Source organism: Dasypus novemcinctus, chromosome 9, assembly GCF_030445035.2.
Source record: "Dasypus novemcinctus isolate mDasNov1 chromosome 9, mDasNov1.1.hap2, whole genome shotgun sequence".
NCBI classification, from domain to species: Eukaryota; Metazoa; Chordata; class Mammalia; order Cingulata; family Dasypodidae; genus Dasypus; species Dasypus novemcinctus.
Window position 1 is genome coordinate 62,787,545 of NC_080681.1, and position 13,949 is coordinate 62,801,493.

Here is a 13,949-nt window from a genome sequence, read left to right on the forward strand (position 1 = left end):
GTGCTTCAGCTAGGTCCAGATAGCTCGGGGTGTTTACTAACTGTCCTATAGCAGGAGCTGACTCTAGGAGCTCCTTACTCTGCCTCCATCTTGCTGGTTCTCAGCCCCTATATTTTTGATATAACATTTATATAATCTAAATCTTCTCTAAAAATAAATAAAAAGAATTCTATGTCTGGCACATTTTATTATAAGTGAAGGAGAAGTTTCCAAATAAACAAAAGTTGAGGGGATTTGTTGCTAGTAGACCTGCTCTACAAGAAATACCAAAGGGAATCTGTCACTCAGAAATGAAAGGGCACTAGATAGTAACTTGATGCCATATGAAAAAATTGAGAACACATATATACAAAATCCAGTATTATTGTGCTTTTAGTTTGCATTCTTTTTTTCCCCAATATGATTTAAAAGACAAATGCATAAAGCAATTTTTATAAACCTATGTTAGTGGGCACACAGTGTATAAACATGAATTTGTGACAACGTAAGGCTAGGAGTTAAGGTGGTATTAACTCAAACTCAAAATAGATTGTTATATTTTTAATAGATAATTGTAATTCCCAGGGTAACCATCAAGAAAATAACTAAAAAATATGTGTGTGTATGTATTGCCTTCTTTTTTTTTTTTTAAGGTCCTAGGAAGGATTTTATTGTCACTTAAGACTTCCATGTAAGTGCTAGACAGTTGTGTTACCATGGGTATCTCATGCCCATGTATGTAAGCAGTTAATCTTATTAAATCAATAAGCATAATTCATATGCATTTAAAATGCATACTGAGATTAAATGACATGTCATAAATGTTAAGCACAGGCTTCTCTCCATTAACTTCCTTTTCTTCTTTTCTTCTCTTCCTGAGGGTTCTCAAGTGTAGGAGGATGTACAGGTAGTATCCACGGTAGTTAAATTCAATATCTACCAAGGGGACAGGCAACCAAGAATTACCTTGGAGGCACTCTCTACTAGATTGTCTTCATTATCCCCTTTTCCCTTTTCCCTATTTCTGTCTTAAAGCTAGCACTAGAATGACGAAGCACTGCTGTGCTTTGCTGCTATTACATTGTTCCAAGAAGACTTGGGAATTCAAGGTGAAAATACTGCTCCAAAATGTATTCACCAAATGCAGTGAATGTCCCATGATGATGAAAGAGGTTGTTGATTTGGGAGGAGTGGGGTGAGGGGGTGGGGAGTATGTAGGGACCTCTTATATTTTTTGAATGTAATATTAAAAAAAAAAGAAAAAAGAAAATACTGCTAACTACTCAACACTCTGTGTACCCTAGTAGTCTCAGATGAAGAGCAATGGGCAAGCACAGGTCACTATTATCATCTGCCCAAATAATACAGAACTTCAACTGGCATTTTGAGTTAAAAGTCTTTTCTACACGTGTCAGTATTTGCATATCTTAACCTTACACATACTTAAAGGATGCATTAGTTTAGATTTACAAATAAATAATCTCAAAGTTACCAACCCACAAAAACATTTTCACAGCCTCCTCTCCCCACACAAACTACACAAAGAATAAAATAAATAATGGTTTTTGCTAGTTTCCCAGAACAATTCTTCATGGGGCTTGATGAGAAAACAAGTGTCTAGTTGAATGGTTGGGTGAGTTGCCATTGCCAGAGCCCTACAAACTTAAAAATAATTTGGCCTGGGTCTGAGTACTAATATCATGCTGCCAAGACTCTTTCTGAAAAGCATTAAAAAAATTCCATTTTTGCAGGGAAACCAACCACAAGGGTAATAATGCCAAGAACTTTTGGGGCCCTTTCCTTGACTACCAGAATGCCGTTGTCTGCATGGCAGAGATTAAAATATTGTTGACATGTCTTAACACCTTGTTAAATGTTTTTCTTTTCAAGACACACTCATCATAGTTTCCAAGTTGAGTCACTTTCCATTTCCCTAGTTTCTCCTCACAAACCTAGGAACTTCAGTAGATGCAATGTGACAGCAAGCAAGGCGTCTGCACGGGTGAAGGATTCTCCACAAAGCCCAGACTGGCAGTCCTCCTCTGGGGTTTCTTCATTTCTTTTTTGCAACTCAGTTTCAACCTGATTCAGGCCGTTCTCAAATTCAACAAGAATTTTCTTCAAATATTTGGCATTGTCTCGGTCAAGCAATTTTGACTCCTCTCATAGTAACACTGTCTACTCAATCAATCACTCTGTACTGCCTTCTTGAGTTTAGTTTTTTTTTTTGAAAAAAATTTTGGTTTTGTTTGAAATTTTATTAGAGGAGTTGTGAGTTTACAAAACAGTCATATATAAAATACAGGATTCCCATGCACCACCCTAACACTAACACCTTGCATTGGTGTGGAACATCCATTACTATTGATGGTAACACTTTTTAAAAAATGGTTGTAGTATTTTAATAGTACTTACCTTTGTTACAATTGATAAAAGATTATTAAAATAACCTATTTTAGATGGAGGACTATAGTTAACTACCCATATAAAAATGTTCTTTCATGAATTATAACAAATGAACAATATAATACAAGCGGTAATAATAGGGTGGTATATGGGAAAATATACCTAATATAAATAATGAAAGATTTTATTTTATAAAAAGAGAAATACAGAGAACCAACAGGTAGTTATACTGGCTTACAGTTCTGTTTGCTTTTTTTAAAAAGTGACTTGAAACGTAAGTGAAAATAAACACATCATAGGTAGCAGCCAGTTTCCTAGTCTCTGGGGCAGGAACACCTGCCCTGCCAAGAGAGTGGGGAAGCCCACGATCACATCACCAGCTGGCATACTATTCACAGATGCTCCTCAAAGCTGGGTGCAAGTCCCAGGTCTCAGGTGGCATCCCAAGGGAATAAGACAGAAAACCAAATCCACGTGCCACGTTCTTAGAGTCACTGCATCCTGGAGAGACCACGGGAGAAAACAAGTCTTGGGCAGGCTGTGAGGGGAAATCAAAATGGTATACTACAGAAAAATCAATTTAAAAAAACAAGGCAATAACAATAAATGAAGAATAAAAGGGATATAAGATATATAGAATACAAATAGTAAAATGGCAGAAGTAAGTCCTTCTTTATCAGTAATTATTTTAAAATACAGAGATTGGCAGAACAATTTTTAAAAACCTGTTCCAGTGATATTGTATGTACAACAGGCTACTTTATATTCAAAGACATAAATAGATCAAAAGTGAAAGGATGCAAATTTTAACCAAAAGAAACCTGGAGTCACTGTAGATAAAATATTCTACATGAGAATTTGCCAAAGGAGACATATAAGGACATGATTTATTGATAGAAAGTTTAATTCATCAAGATATAGCAATTATAAATATGTGTTTATTACTTAACAATAGAATCCCAAAATAAGCATAGAATGAGTCCAGAGACCCACTGGACCCACTGTGAAATGGACCTGAACTAAAACTTGTTTAATCAGCTGAACTCCATATGCCCCTACTCTGACTGGTGTACCATGGTGACATTTTTTTTTTAATTTTTTTATTTTTTATTGACTTTGTAATAATATTACATTAAAAATATATATGTGAGGTCCCATTCAACCCCACCCCCCCACCCCCCCTCTCCCCCCCCCCAACAACACTCGTTCCCATCATCATGACACATCCATTGGATTTGGTAAGTACATCTTTGGGCACCTCTGCACCTCATATACATTGGTTCACATCATGGCCCATACTCTCCTCTATTCCATCAAGTGGGCCCTGTGAGGATTTACAATGTCCGGTGATTACCTCTGAAGCACCATCCAGGGCAGCTCCATGTCCCGAAGACGCCTCCACCTCTCATCTCTTCCTGCCTTTCCCCATACCCTTTGTCCATTATGTCCACTTTTCCCAATCCAATGCCACCTCTTCTATGTGGACATTGGATTGGTTGTGTCCATTGCACCTCTATGTCAAGAGGAGGCTCAGATTCCACCTGGATGCTGGATGCAATCCTCCCATTTTCAGTTGTAATCACTCTAGGCTCCATGGTGTGGTGGTTGTCCTTCTTCAACTCCATCTTAGCTGAGTGTGGTAAGTCCAATAAATCAGATTGTAGGTGCTGGAGTCTGTTGAGGCTCAGGATCTGGCTATCACATTGTCAGTCCAGAGATTCAAATCCCCTAAATATATCTTAAACCCCAACATTAACTGCACCTCCAGCACATTAGCATGAAAGTCTTATGAAGGGAGATCCCATCTGAGTCCAGATTCATCACACATAAACACCATTTCCAAAGAGGGGCCATCTGCCCTGATAGTTAACCCCATCGGCCATGACCATAACTCCCATGGGTCTCTTTAGCCCTCAAAGGAACCAATATCTGGGGGTTGTATCTGCTTTATCTGTCTCTCTGACTCTGCTCAGTTGTGCATGAGGGCAAACTTTCTGCCAGCCTCCAGACTCTTTTTTAGAAACTCGTAGCCATATAAACTCATTTCTCCTTTCCATTTCCCCCTTACTTTAGGTCAAACAGCATTTTAAAGTCATGGTATTTTATGTAGACATGGATATTCTGCTGATCCGCTTTGAACCTTCCGTATAAGGTCATTTTCCAGTTGCATCATCAGTTGGTAGCTGATAGTGGTCCCTCGTTGCCAGGGAGGCTCATCCCCGGGTGTCATGTCCCGCGCTGGGGGGAAGGCATTGCATTTACATGCTGAGTTTGGCTTCGAGACTGGCCACATTTGAGTAACATGAAGGCTGACAGAAGGAAATTCCCAGGCACAAAGTTGCTCTAGGCCTTGTTCTTATTTTGGGTTTATCAGCTCACAAGCATAGTCATTAGCATCTGGGGCTCACTGTTGAACCCTCACTCCCTCCCGGTCCCCACCACTGTACCTGGGAGACTGTCGCTGCTCCCCTAGGGACCACGACAGAGCACCACTGGCCAGGAACCCAGTACCCCCCCTACTGTGGTTTTTAATTGTTGCCACTATGAGTATATCCAAACATTACCATGCACCCTGGACATATGTTCTGTACAGCTCCCTGTCAGTCATATATCACATGGTGACATTTTGAGTTTCCTGGAATAATTGTCACTTCTGAGTCAGTGTCTGATCATTTCCTTCTCCCCAGTGCACAGTTATTCTGGCAAAAGGCCAGGGTATCTTTGGGGAAAGGTGGGAGGAAGATTAACAGTATACCTTTGACAGTGTAACTGGCTTTCTTGCCTAAGGGGATCTGACCTTCATCTCTTTCAAGGGGCTCTGGTTCTGTAAACTGTCTCAAGTTTGGAAAATGATTAAGGAACTATGAATCTCTGTTACTGTAATTTAATTTAGATTTTCGTTAACTTGACCTGGAACTCTTATGGTTTTACAGATGAAGTAGGAATTTAGTAGACTACTCATATATTTTATTTCTAGGTGCCCCATGATCTATCAATGCCATGACTGTCTGTGAATCTGACTATTTTGATTGCTGCTTTGAGTCCTCTATTCATTGAGGTAGCTTTGCCCACTTTGTCTTTGGTGATTAAATGCTGCCACTTGGCTTCTGCCAACTCAGGATCCAATCACCCCCATTTTGTTTAAACATCCCAGTTCAGTGACAGCTGTTCCTATGGTGTCAAAAGCACTCTGACCCAGAGCCTTGACTCTTATAAGCATGGAAGTAGCCATATTCAATTTCTTTTGCCAACTCACAGCACAAATTACCAGAGGATGTTGATTATTGAAGTGGTCATTAGTGCCTTTGAATCTAATCAGAGTAGAGAGCCAATTGCAAAAACCCAGAACCAATTCAGAAATCTCATTTTTAAGACTCTGTTTCTCAGGAACCACTCCCAGTACCAAGCTGTATTTACTCAGGGTTGTCTGGTGAAACAGAACCAACAGGAGATAGCTGTAAATATTATGAGATTTTATAAAATTGTCTCACACAACTATGGGGATGCACAAATAAAAATTTTATTGGGCAGGTTGCAAACTGAGAACTCCAATGACAGTTTCGTTGAATTCTTCAGGAAAAACTGGCTGCCTGAAGTAGAAATGGAAAATTTTCCTTCTGACTGGTGAAATATTACTTCTCCTTTTAAGGCATTCAACTAATTGTACTCTCTCATTGCTGAAGACAATCTCAGTTGATTTTAGATGTAATTAGCATAGGTGCAATTAATTTATTGGTCATTTAAATCAATGAAATACCCTCACAGTAACAATTAGGCCAGTGCTTACCTGACCAAACAATTTGACACCATAGCCTGGCCAAGATGACACACAAAATTAACCATCACATGTGTTTTGAAGATGTTTTCTTTATTTCTTCTTACAGCTGAATAACATTTCATCATGCATATATACCACAGTTTGTTTATCCATTTTTCAGTTGACGAACAACTGAATGGTTTCCATATTTTGGCCATTGTGAATAATGTTGCTATCAATATCAGAACGCAGATGTCTGTGTCACTGCTATCAGTTCTTGTGGTTATATCCCTGTTATTAATAATAGTAGTGGTACTGCCAGGTCACGTAGTAGATCTGTATCAAACTTCCTTAGGAACTGCCAGACTTCCAAAGTGGCTGTACCATTCTACATTCCCACCAACAGTGAATAAGTATTCCTATCTCTCCACATCCTCTCAATGCTTGTAGTTTTCTGTTCTGTTAATAGTGGCCATTCTAGTAGGTATGAAATGATATCTCATTTTAGCTTTGATTTGCATTTCCCTAATAGCCAGTGATGCTGAGCATTTTTCATGTGTTTTTTCACCATTGTATTTCTTCTTCAGAAAAATGTCTATTTAGGTCTTTGCCCAGTTTTTAATCAAGTCATTTTTCTCTTTATTGTTGAGTTGTAGGATCTCTTTATATATTATGAATATTATATCTCTTTATATATTATGAATATTGGTGGATGTGTGTTTTCCAAATATTTTCTCACATTGTATAGGATGCCTTTTTACCCTTGTCACAGAGTCCTTTGAGGTACAGAAGTGTTTAGTTTTGAGGAGGTCCCATTTATCTATTTTTTCTTTTGTTGCTCATGTTTTTGGTGTAAGGTCTTATACATATTTCCTTACATTATCTTCTGGGAGTTTTATGGTCCTGGTTTTTATGTTTAGATCTTTGATCCATTTTGAGTTGATTCTTCCATAGGGAGTGAGATAGGGGTCCTCTTCCATTCTTTTGGTTATAGATATACAGTTCTCCCAGCATTTGTTGAAGAGCCTGTTCTGTCCAAGAAAAGTGGACATTGTGCACTTATCAAAATTCAGTTGTCCATACAATCTGCAAAGTCTAAGAAAGGTGTTTTCCTTTCCATAACACTAGCCAGATACAAGCTTAAGAAGTCTCATGGTCAAAATTCCAGCAATGATATATCATTCAATTATCAAAAGGTCCAGGTTTCAACAAAAGACTATAAAACAAACAAACAGGAAGTGATGGCCCAGACAAAAGACAAAATTAAATCATTGGGAACCATCAATGAGGAGGACCAGTCTTGGAACAACCAGACAGAGACTTTTTAAAAATGGTCTTAAATATACTAAAAGAGCTAAAAGGAAACAATGGGCAGAGAACTAAAGGATAACAGGAAAACAATAGATGAAAACAAAGTAAATATAAATAGAGATATGGTGATTACAAAAAGGTACCAAAGAGAACCAAAGACCACAGTAGCAAAAATTTTATTCCCTAGAGAGATTTAATAGATTGGAGTTGAAAGAATCAGTGAACTTGAAGATGAGACAACTGAAATCATACATCTGAGGAGAAGGAACAAAGAATGAAGGAAGATAAACAGAGCCTGAGAAACCTGTGGGACACAATCAAGCATACCAATATATACATTGTGAGAATCCCAGAAGTAGAAGAAAAAGGAGCAGAGAGAATATTCAAAGAAATAATGGCTGAAAACTTCCCAAATTTAATGAAAGACATGAATTTGCACAACCAGGACATTCAGCGTACTCCAAACAGGATACACCAAAAAAGACCCATGCCTCAGCATGTCATAATTAAACTGACAAATGTCAGAGATAGAGAATTCTGAAAGCTGCAAGAGAAAAACAACATATTACATACAAGGAAGACTCAATACAATTAAAGTACTGCAATTAAAAAACTGCCAATCAAGAATTCTATAGCTGGCAAAATTCTTTCAAAAATGAGGGCGAGTTTAAGATATTCCCAGATAAACAAAAGTTGAGGAAGTTTCTCACTACTAAACTGGCCTTACAGGAGATGCTCAGAGAGTTCTGGAGGTTGAAAGGAAAGTACAATAGACAGTATATTGAAGTCTCATGAAGAAATAAAGATCTCTGGTGAGGTTCATGACAGGGGTAATTATAAATGCCAGTACTCTTGTATTTTTTGGTTTGTAGCACTACTTTTTATTTCCTATAGGATCTAAAAGGCAAATACATAAAATGTAATGATAAATTAGTGGGTTGTGACAAGAACTACAAAGGTGGGAGCAAAGAGGAGTGTAAAAACATTGTTTGTATATACTATTGAAGCTAACTGGGTATCAAAGCAAAATTTTTATAGATTTAGAAAGTTAAATTAAAGGCCCAACTGCAAAGAAAATATCAGCTAATATGCATGTCCATAGAGACAGAAATAAGAATTCAGGTTGCCAGGGGTATGGGGCATAGGGAATGGGATGCTAATACAGAATGGCATAGAGTTTCTCTATGGAAAAAAGTGAGAAAGTTTAGTAATGGTTGAGGATACTGCAATATTATAATGTCCCCACAATTAAAAAACAAAGCAACCAAAGAAACTGACAATTAAATGCAATACATGATCTTGGATGGTATCTAACAAGGAAGGAGGGAAGGTTCTAAGGGACATTACTGGGATATAGGAAAAACAGAAAAACAAAATGTAGACTATAACTTTTATATCAGTGCTAAATTTATTGAAACTGATAACTTAATTTTAAGGTGTATACATAAGTGAATATCCTTGGTCCTAGGAAATGTACATGACAGTATTAAGTATGCAAGGAATATGGTGTATTCCGCTTACACTCAAGATTTCAGAAAATGTATTGATAGATGAATAGATAAATAGATGGATTGATAGGTTGATGGAGAGATAGGTGGAATGATATGGCAGATGTGGTCAAATGTTAAAATTGATGGGTCTGGGTATCTGGGCGGAAAGGGGTATAATGCAGTTCTGTGTATGCAGTGTGCTCTATTTTTGTAACTGTCCTGTAAGTTTGAAAGTATTTCAAAATAAAAAGTTGAAAATTAGAAGAAAAAAAAAGCCAGTTGACCATAGAGGTAAGGATCTTTTTTTGAACTCTCAATTCAATTCAATTGGTCAATGTGTCTATCTTTAGGCCAGGATTATTTCAAATTTAGAAAGTGTGAGTTCTCTGACTTCACTCTTCTTTTTTAGGATGTTTTTGGCTATTCAGGACCCCTTTTTCTTCCAAATAAATTTGTTAGTTGACTTTTCTCTTCCTGTAAAGTAGGCTGTTGGAATTTTGATTGGTATTGCATTGACTCTATAAATAAATGTGGGTAGAAATGACATTTTCATGATGTTTAGTCTTATAATCCATGAACAGGGAATGTCCTTCCATTTGTTTAGTTCTTCCTTGATTTCTTTTAGCAGTGTTTTGTACTTTTCTGGATACATATCCTTTACATTCCTAGTTAAATTTATTCCTCGATATTTGAGTCTTTTTGATGCTCTTGTGAATGGAATTTTTTTCTTGGTTTCCTCCTCAACTTGCTCATTACTAGTGTATAGAAATGCTACTGATTTTTTCTGTGTTGATCTTATATCTTGCCACTTTGCTGAACTCATTTATTAGCTCTAATAGCATTGTTGTAGATATTTTGGGATTTTATAAATGTATGGTCATGTCATCTGTGAATAATGAGAGATTTACTTCCTCTTTGCCAATTTGGATGCCTTTTATTTGTTTTTCTTGCCTAATTGCTCTAGCTAAAACTTCTAGTAGAATGTTGAATAATAGTTGTGACCATGAGTATCCCAGTCTTGTTCTTGATCTTAGAGGGAAAGTGTTCAACCTCTCCACATTGATTATCATGTTGGCTGTGGGACTTTCATGTATGCCCTTTGTTCTGTTGAGGAACTTTCCTTCTGATGCTGAATTTTATCAAATGCCTTTTCAATCAAGATGATCATGTTTGTTTGTTTTTAATATATTAATTGATTTTCTTATGTTGAACCACCCTTGCATACCTGGGATAAAACCCACTTGATTATGTTGTATAATTCTTTTAATATGCTGTTGGATTCTATTTGCAGGTATTTTGTTAAGAACTTTTGCATCTATGTTCATTAGAGAGATGGTTTGTAATTTTCTTATCTTGTAGTGTCTTTATCTGTCTTTGGCTATTAAGGTGATGTTCACTTCATAAAATGTGTTGGGTAGTTTTATGTCATATTCAATTTTTTGGAAAATATTAAACAGGGTCAGTGTTAATTCTTCTCAAAATGCTTGGTAGAATTTACCTAGGAAGTCATCTGATCCTGGACTTTTATTTGTTGGAAGATTTTTGATGACTGATTCAATCTCTTTAAATGTGATTGCTTTGTTGAGTTTCTGTATTTCTTGTAGCATGAATATAGGTTATTTGCGCATTATAGGATTTGTCCATTTCATTTAAGTTGTCTAATATGTTGGCATTCAGTTTCTCATAAGATCCTCTTATGATCCTTTTTATTTCTGTGGGGTCGGTTGTAATGTTCATCTTTCATTACTGATTTTATTTATTTGCATCTTCTCTCTTTTTTTTCTTTGTTAGTCTTTCTAAGGGTTTGTCAATTTTATTGATTTTCTCAAAGAACAACTTTATGGTTTTGTTGATTTTCTCTATTGTTTTGTTTTGTTTTTTTTTTTTTTGTCCTCAATTTCATTTATTTCTGTTCTGATCTTTATTATTTCTTTCTGCTTGCTTTGGGATTGGATTTATGCCTTTTTTCTAGTTTCTCCAGCTGTTTATTTAGATCTTTGGTTTTAGCTTTTTCTTTTTTAATATAGGCATTTAAGGCTATTAATTTCCTTTTCAGGATAGTCTTTACTGTATCTCATAGTTCTGATAAGTTTTGTTCCTATTTTCATTCATCTTGAAATATCTACTGATTTCTCTTCCAGTTTCTTTTTTGACCCACTGATTGTTCGTCTCCATATATATGAAAAATTTCCCCTTTTCTGCCTATTAAAGATATGCAGCTTTATTCCATTATGATTGAGAAGGTGCTATGTATTTAATTTCAGTCTTCTTATATTTATTAAGAGCTGTGTTGTGGCCCAACATGTGTTCTGTCCTGGATTAACATCCATGAGCTCTTGAGAAGAATGTATAACCTGCTGATTTGGAGTACCATGTTCTGTATATGTCTGTCAGGTCCAGCTTTATTATATTGTTCAATTCTCTGTTTTCTTATTGATCTTACATCTAGGTGTTCTATCCTTTTTTTTTACTTTTTAATGTATTTTTAAAATTTGTTAATCCCCCCAAGATGGCTCCCTCATCTGCCTGCTCATCTTTCTCAGGAGGTACCAGGAACCAAACCTGGGACCTTCCATGTGGTAGGCAAGTGCCCAACTGCTTGAGCCACTTTGGCTTGTTGTGGCTCATCTTCTTTAGGAGACAATAGGAACCGAACTTGGGGCCACCCATGTAGGAGGAGGGCACCCAATTGCTTGAGCCACATCTGCTCCCCTGTTCTTTCTTTTAATGTGAGTGGCATGTTGAAGTCTCCAGTTATTATTGTGGAGACATCTATTTCTCCTTTCAGTTTTGCCAGAGTTTACCTCACATATTTTTGGGCCACCCTGGTTAGGTACATTGATATTATGACTATTACTCCTTCTTGATGGATTGTCCCTTTTAATAATAATGGCTTTCTGCATCTTATCACTTTTTTGCATTTAAAGTCTGTTTTGTTTGACACCAGCTACTCCTGCTCTCTCTTTTGGTTACAATTTCCATGAAATATCTTTTTCCAAACTTTCACTTTCATTCTATTTGCATCCTTGGGGCTAAGATGAGTCAGCATATGCATTTGGATGGCTTATGTCTTCTTGTCCATTCTGACAGCCTATGTCTTCTGATTGGTGAGTTTAATCCATTAACATTCAATGTTATTACTGTGCAGGCCTTACTTTCTTCAACCATTTTATCCTTTGACTTTCATAAGTCATATCTTATTTTTATATCTCTTTTTACCCTTTTGGTTACTCTGATAGTCTACATTCTCATCCGAGCATCTCTCTCATCTTTTCTTTTCTGGCTGCAGAACTCCCTTTAGTGTTTCCTGCAGAGCTAGATTCTTTTTTATGAACTTTCTTAGTTTCTGTTTATCTGTGAATATTTAAAACTCACCATCATATTTGAAGGACAGTTTGACCATTTTAAGAATTCTTGGCTGGCAGTTTTTCTCTTTCAATAACTTAATTATATCATACTACTGCCTTCTTGTGTCCATGGTTTCTGAAGATCTATCTGCACTTAGTCTAATTGGGCACCCCTTGTCTGTGGTATTTCACTTCTCCCTTTCTGCTTTCAGAATTTTCTGTTTTTCTTTGGCATTTGATATTCTGCATATTATGAGTCTTGGGGTAGGTCTATTTTGATTTATTCTAATTGGAGTACATTGTGCATCCTGGATACGTATATTCATGTCTTTTCATGAGAGTTGGGAAATTTTCGGCCATTATTTCCTCAAATACTCTTTCTGCTACTTTTCCCTTCTCTTCTCTTCTAGAACTCTGTAACACATATGTTGGTGTGTTTTGTGATATCATCAACTCCTTGAGCCTCTGCTCAATTTTCCCCATTTTTTTCTCCCCCTATTTTTCTCTTTTCAATTTCTGTTCTTCTTTCCTCCACACTGATGATTCTTTCTTCCATGGTTTCAAACTGCTGTTGTGTGCTTCCGTTGTATTTTTAATCTCACTTACTGTGTCTTTCAGTCTCATAGGTTCTATTATTTTTCTACCTAAGATCTCACATTTTTCTTTGTGTTCACCTAGTGTCTTCTTAATGTCTTTTATTTCTTCAGTCATATTGTCTTTCAACTCCATGATTTGATTTAGAAGATTTGTATGAACCTAACTGATAAGCTGTTTCAAATTCTTTGTTTCATCAGGAGCTTTAATCTGTTCCTTTGCGTGAACCATATCTTCCTTTTTCTTAGTATGGCTTGTAATTTTTTGCTAATGTCTAGGCATCTGATTCTGATGCTGAGTTTACTCTGATATTCAGTTTCTCTGTCTTGCTTTACTGTTAAGTATCTATGTGCTACTACTGTTCTTACTACTGTGCTACTACTGGTTCAACTTGTTATAGACATTTAGGATTGTCTCTGGTTAACTGCTCAAACCAGGGCTAAGGACCCAGTAATGGGGTGCAAGCCAGTTTCCAGGGACCTTGGAGAGCAGGGCAGTAAAGACACCTGATTGCCTCTTTTATTTATTTATTATTATTTTTCCCTTTTTATGCACTTTTTTGGTCTTCCAAGAGCCGGTGCTCTTTGGTAGACCTCTCAGCTCAGACCTCAGGTGCTGGGGGATTGCCTTCAGTATAACTCTGCAGTGAGTGGTATAGAAGCAATGTCCTCAGGGCTGGTGGAGCCTCACAAACAAACTTTCTGAGAAGCTGTTCTCCTCCCTTGGTACCCTACACCCTCCCTCCCTCTGCCACCTCAGCAACCAGCCAGAGCCAGTAGAGAGGGTGTTTGAGAAGGCAAATGTCTTTAGCTGCCAGTTTTCAGTGCAAACAATCTCGCAGTTCCACCTGGCCTGGAAGTATGAGACCCTTCCAATGCAGCAGACCAAGTTTACTGGCCAAAATCTGAACTTTCTGTAGGCTATGTCCCTTCCTCTCCCCTTTCTTGAGGAAGAGGATCCCTGCAACCCCCTCAGTATGCAGCCACTGCAATCCACAGCTGCTGCAGTATACAGACTACCATTTGCTCTTAGTGTGTGGGAAATGTGCACCAGCTTCTGCCTCTG

General features: G+C 37.2%; 1 protein-coding gene and 1 pseudogene across 5 annotated transcripts in view; one reads left to right on the forward strand and one right to left on the reverse strand.

The window, feature by feature from the left end:
* DNAI4 (dynein axonemal intermediate chain 4) overlaps positions 1 to 13,949 on the forward strand; it is a 172,707-nt gene that overhangs the window by 72,686 nt on the left and 86,072 nt on the right. The window lies entirely within an intron of this gene.
* On the reverse strand, positions 1,643 to 13,019 carry LOC139439563 (ganglioside-induced differentiation-associated protein 1-like; annotated as a pseudogene).